The sequence below is a fragment of the Pygoscelis adeliae genome, unplaced genomic scaffold, assembly GCF_000699105.1.
Source record: "Pygoscelis adeliae isolate BGI_AS28 unplaced genomic scaffold, ASM69910v1 Scaffold43, whole genome shotgun sequence".
In the NCBI taxonomy this organism is placed as follows: domain Eukaryota; kingdom Metazoa; phylum Chordata; class Aves; order Sphenisciformes; family Spheniscidae; genus Pygoscelis; species Pygoscelis adeliae.
The window spans coordinates 3,539,702-3,544,885 of NW_008824538.1; positions in this window are offsets into that span (position 1 = coordinate 3,539,702).

Sequence of the window (5,184 nt, forward strand, 5' to 3'; positions counted from 1 at the left end):
ATCTAGTCCAACCCCCCTGCCGTGGGCAGGGACATCTTCAACTAGGTCAGGTTGCTCAGAGCCCCGTCCAGCCTGACCTGGAATGTTTCCAGGGATGGGGCATCCACCACCTCCCTGGGCAACCTGGGCCAGTGCTTCACCACCCTCAGCATAAACAATTTCTTCCTTATATCTAGTCTGAATTTACCCTCTTTTAGTTTAAAACCACTACCCCTTGTCCTGTCGCAACAGGCCCTGCTAAAAAGTCTGTCCCCATCTTTCTTAGAAGCCCCCTTTAAGTACTGAAAGGCCGCAATCAGGTCTTCCCAAAGCCGCCTCTTCTCCAGGCTGAACAACCCCAACTCCCTCAGCCTTTCTTCACAGGAGAGGTGTTCCATCCTTCTGATGATTTTTGTGGCCCTCCTCTGGACCCGCTCCAACAGGTCCATGTCTTCGCTGTGGAGAGACAAGTCGGGGGGCAGGCATGGCTTTTGGCCTGTGCCCCTCAGTCTGAGGCAGGAGGAAAGCCCCCAGCTTGCCTACACCACATACATATTAGATATATTTATATCCCTATGTATGCTTCTGCCAAACACCAGGTTGAGCTTTCGATCTTTGACACCAGAGCTGTTCTTTTGTGTACATCCTGGTAGGGGTGGTCACAGCTGCCATGGCAAAACCCCCCTCCGAGCTGAGCGCCGGAGGCTGACCTGCTCCCAGAGAGGCTCTGAGGTGAGAGAAGGAGGAAGAGGAGGATGTACCAGCTGGGGGGAACGGGGACGCGGACTGGGTAGGAGTCCCCGGGTCAGTGAGTCTCATCCTTTGCAATCTGGATTGCAGCCTTGCAGCCGCAACACGTAATCCTGTTCGTGGGCTAATCACGCACCACTGTATTTAGCTTTGTGGGCAGCCAGTGCAATGATAGTCACACGAGAATTAGCTCGGACTTGTTGGGACTTGCCTCCTTGGGCTCCTAAAGTCAAAAAAGCTTCTGTGAAACTGCATGATGGAAACTATTCTGCATCTGCCTTTCCCTCTTTGGAGAACAATTATTTTCAGCAAGGCAGCTGAAATTCTGGGCAAAACCAAAGGTGGGGATACGGAGTAGAGGAATGCTGGAATTAGCAGTAGTATTCGCTGCATGTAAAATCATTAAGGCCTAAAAGGAGGTGTGATTTTCTAGGCGCAAAAAATACCACATACTCAATGCAGGAAATACGTTTGCAAAAGTTAGGTAGAAAAAAATTAAATGGATGCCAGATGTACAAGTCTCTTTGGTGTTCAGGACTCTGGATTGGTTATTTAAGAACAGATTCTGCCTCTTTGGCAGTCAGACAGCCCATGCAGTCCAATATAGTCTATCGACAAAGTAGCTGGGTACTGATTCTCAGTTTAAAATGGAGCCTGGGTTTTAAGCTTACTCCAGCACATTTAGGAATCCCACATGCAAGTACCTGAAACAGCGATGCTGATTGCATAAGCTTTTCCTTCAAAACACAGGCTCTGTAGCATAACTCATGAGGATCGGTGTGTTGCTTTAGGTTAAACTCAAAGACAACGTATGCAGACTCGCGGGAATTGCATAGCGGCATTTGATTTTACTGGGGTTTTATTTATGGGCTCATTTGAAACAGCGTGTGTCAGAAGCAGGTTCCAAAATGTAAACTGTCCTGCTTCCAGAGAGACAGGGGAACATGGGACTGCTAACTTAGAGAGATTCGCATTTAATTTCCCCTTGTACTCTGAAAGCCTTCTACATCCTGTAGGTTCTCTCCAAAATAAATACGCAAGTTTTCCTGAACACCCAGCAAATAAAGAAGAAACTATTTACCCTTTAGGGAGCTGTATTTCCTCAAGCGGTTTTTAACAAAACAATTACCTCTCCCCCCATAAATTAGCTTCCTGCACTCCTGATAGCGAGCTGTTTGCGTCCTTTTCTTTTCTCTTCCTCAGCCAAGAGTTCGAACGCCGCTTTTCACTCTACCGATTTGCTGCTCTCGACAAGCCATCAGATGACAGCACAGGAAAGAGGCCGTTTCATTTTCTAGTAGCAGATGGTGCATTAAGTCTTGGCCTCCTAGAACGTCTTACAGATCCAAGGGCCGCCCGGCGACTGCAATTTAATGCAAAGGCTCCTGTATTGACCACTGTTTTGTTCCTGCTGGGTTAAGCTTCATTTCCCACCTGGAGGTGTAGTTTCCCGTCCCATATTGCCGGTGGTGAAGAGAGCTCTCAGAGCTTGCCTCGGGAGCCGAGCTTTAGTCCACCTTCCCCAGCCGGCTCTCAGTCCCTGCTGGAAGCACTGCTGGAAAGTGTACATAAATAATAGCAGCACCAGGACTGTATTACTATCGCCATTTCACGATTAGAAAGATGGAGGTAAATGAGCTGTGCAAAGCGTACGGTGCAAGACGTGGCCCAACACTGAACGCTGCCAGGCATGTACTCTTGAACACACACTGATTCCCACTCCGTATTTTCCACCCTAGACCACGTTGCTTTTCTGGTCAAGCGTGTTAAGGAATGTGCTTTTATGCAGCATCTTTCGTCTGGATGGGTCCCAGCCTTAAAAGGAATGTTAAGTGGTTTTACATAAGGCATTACGTAGGATTAGAGAACGTGATCCGTTTGCATTGTAGTCTTAAGAGGAAGAACAGCCAAGGTTATTTTAATGAGACATTGAGATTCACCTGGTAACAGCAGATGCACAACTGTAGAAATTTCTAACTGAACAATATAATAAAGGTGGTTTTAAAAGCAGCGGAGTGTGCCATGCGTGTGAATGCATGTTCATTGTCAAATAAGAAACTCTGAGCTATGAAACAGCGGCATGAAGAAAAAATACTTCAGGCCTAGTTTTTATCAGACTGCTAAAATGTCTTTAATTTCACATAGTCTAACAATCTCACACGGAAGGTATTCAAAACTATCCTGTGGGATTGCTTCGTGTTTGTGGTGTGTTTGAATAATAAAATAGATCGGCTGCATGGCGATGCCGAGGCTGAAGACTCATGAATCAACTCGAGGGCTTGCAGCTTTTCCCGCTCATTGCCTCCTGCAGTACACTGTATTTTACATCAAACGTTACTGTTGAAGAGGCAGAGTACGCTTTCAAGAAATGCTGCAGCATCTTCCCTGTGATTCGAGATGTAGCTTTTTTTTCTAAGTTTGTGGTTTGGGTTCTTCAGGCTGGTTTTCCTCCCTGATGAAACACACACTGTTGCTACACCCTGTCTCCCCGCGGCCACGAGCGAGGGGCCTGCAGAGGAGCTATTTCCAGGCTCTCTGCGGGCAGCTTCCCGCCACTGAGTCCAATTCTGCCTGCGACGGGCAGGATGCTGAACCTAGTAAAGCTTCTCGGCGTCACCTCGGCAGCTCTCAGTGCTGTCAGTGCCGCTTTACCAGCCTGCTGAGCTCTGCTAGTGGGACCCAGAGTAAGAGGGACAGGGTAGGTTTCGCAGGGGCCATAACGGTCTCTCGCTGCTGGAATGGCCCTTTGGGGCAGCTGGGATGGCAGCTGCTGTGAGCACATGATGACAAGTACAAAAGATGCCTGGAAAAAACTAAAGAACTTGGGTAAGGGGGCTCTGAAGGGAACATGCAATTTCTGTCGCAAGAGCAGAAAGAGGGAGAGGTCTTGGCAAGGCAGATGCGAGGTACACGGCCAAGGGTGTAGCTTTGGGCAAGAGAAGAAGGAGGAGATGGCATCCAGGCCTGTTAGATGCTTCTTATGTCCAGCGTGGGAATGTACTTGCTCAAGAAAGCACCCGTCTCCCACAGACTGAGGATCTCTCCAGGGGTTGTTGCCGAAATGCTCTGGGAAGAGAGAAAAATCACTAAGGGAGAGCAAAGCCTTTTCAGGCTTGTCAGGAGACTTGTGTCCCTTGCAGGAGCAGGAGAATTAAATAAGCTATAGCTCAGACCCTCACACCAGCTTGAACTGAGGTCCTTGTGCAAGGATTTGTTTTTCACAGAAGGAACAGGAGCGCTAGCGGCTATACATTATTTTTGTGTCACCCTGTTTACGTAGATGTATCTCAGGAGACTTTGCAGCTGGTTGTGCTGTTTGCATTCAAAGGAAGGAAACCAGCTGGATGCCCTTCCCTCCCACGTGCACGCACGGGAGGGCAGAGGTGAAGCAGGCAGCTCCGCCGAGGATGCAGGAAAATGTGACCGTTCAATTAAAAGCAGCATTAACAAGGGAACTCAGAGCACTGCCTGGAAACCTGTCCGTTCCCCCTGTTTCCAGGTGCAGGAATCTGGCTGGAACCTATTGCGAATATCTTGCCGAATCATGCAGGCAGGTGGATTCTGTTATTTCTGCCAAGATGCAAGAGGAGCTGGAACCCTTTCCCTGGACGAGGTGTATCTTCAGGGGGAAATCCTAGAAACAAACTTGGCACGCACAGATTTTGGCTTGGATTTACTAAAGCCACATTGCAAAAAAAGAGACTGGCGAGGAAGGATGTTTTGAATATAGTGTCCGTCTGCCTGTCCGTGCAGAAGAGAAAGAACAAATTAAAAACAATATTGGAAATCGATGGGAAGTTGGGCTTAGGAGAGATCTTACTGACCTCTAAAGAGAAATAAGAGGAAGGAAGAGAGATCTTGGAAGGTTTTAGTTAGTCCTGCAATGCTGGTGTGTCTCAGTGTCTGTGACAGAAAGGAATAACCTGGGGCTGCGAGGCAGTGAGGCTCCAGATACAGCGCCGAGGCACGCGCAGATGGGTCTGCAGTAATAATACTGCTGAGAGTGGGACATTTTATTCAAATCCAGCAAAACCTTGCAAGAGTCCTGAGAATGCCGTTTGGGGTAAGGAACCTACTGGAAACCAGCCTGATAGTCTAATTCAGGTTAGAGAAGTTGTGTTCGTTTATTGCTGGACTTCTGAACGCATGCTGGGGTTGGTTTGGTTGAAGTTTTGGGCTGTTGGCTTTTTATCTACATGGCTTTTTGTATTGTTGAGTAGTTCCTTCAGTTTACAAAGCATCTTCCAGAAGGAAGGACCTTTGCACAGACTGATTAAACAAGTTATTTAATTAACCGCTGAAATTCTGTCTCCTCTACGAGTGAAATATGATGGCTATGTTACAGCCATAGTGTGCAATCATGTTTACAGAAGAAGCAAAGATAATTCCTTTGGCTGCAAACCCCATGTAAATGTAGGCAGTCATAACACTATTCGGGGTGAGAAGTAAGAACAG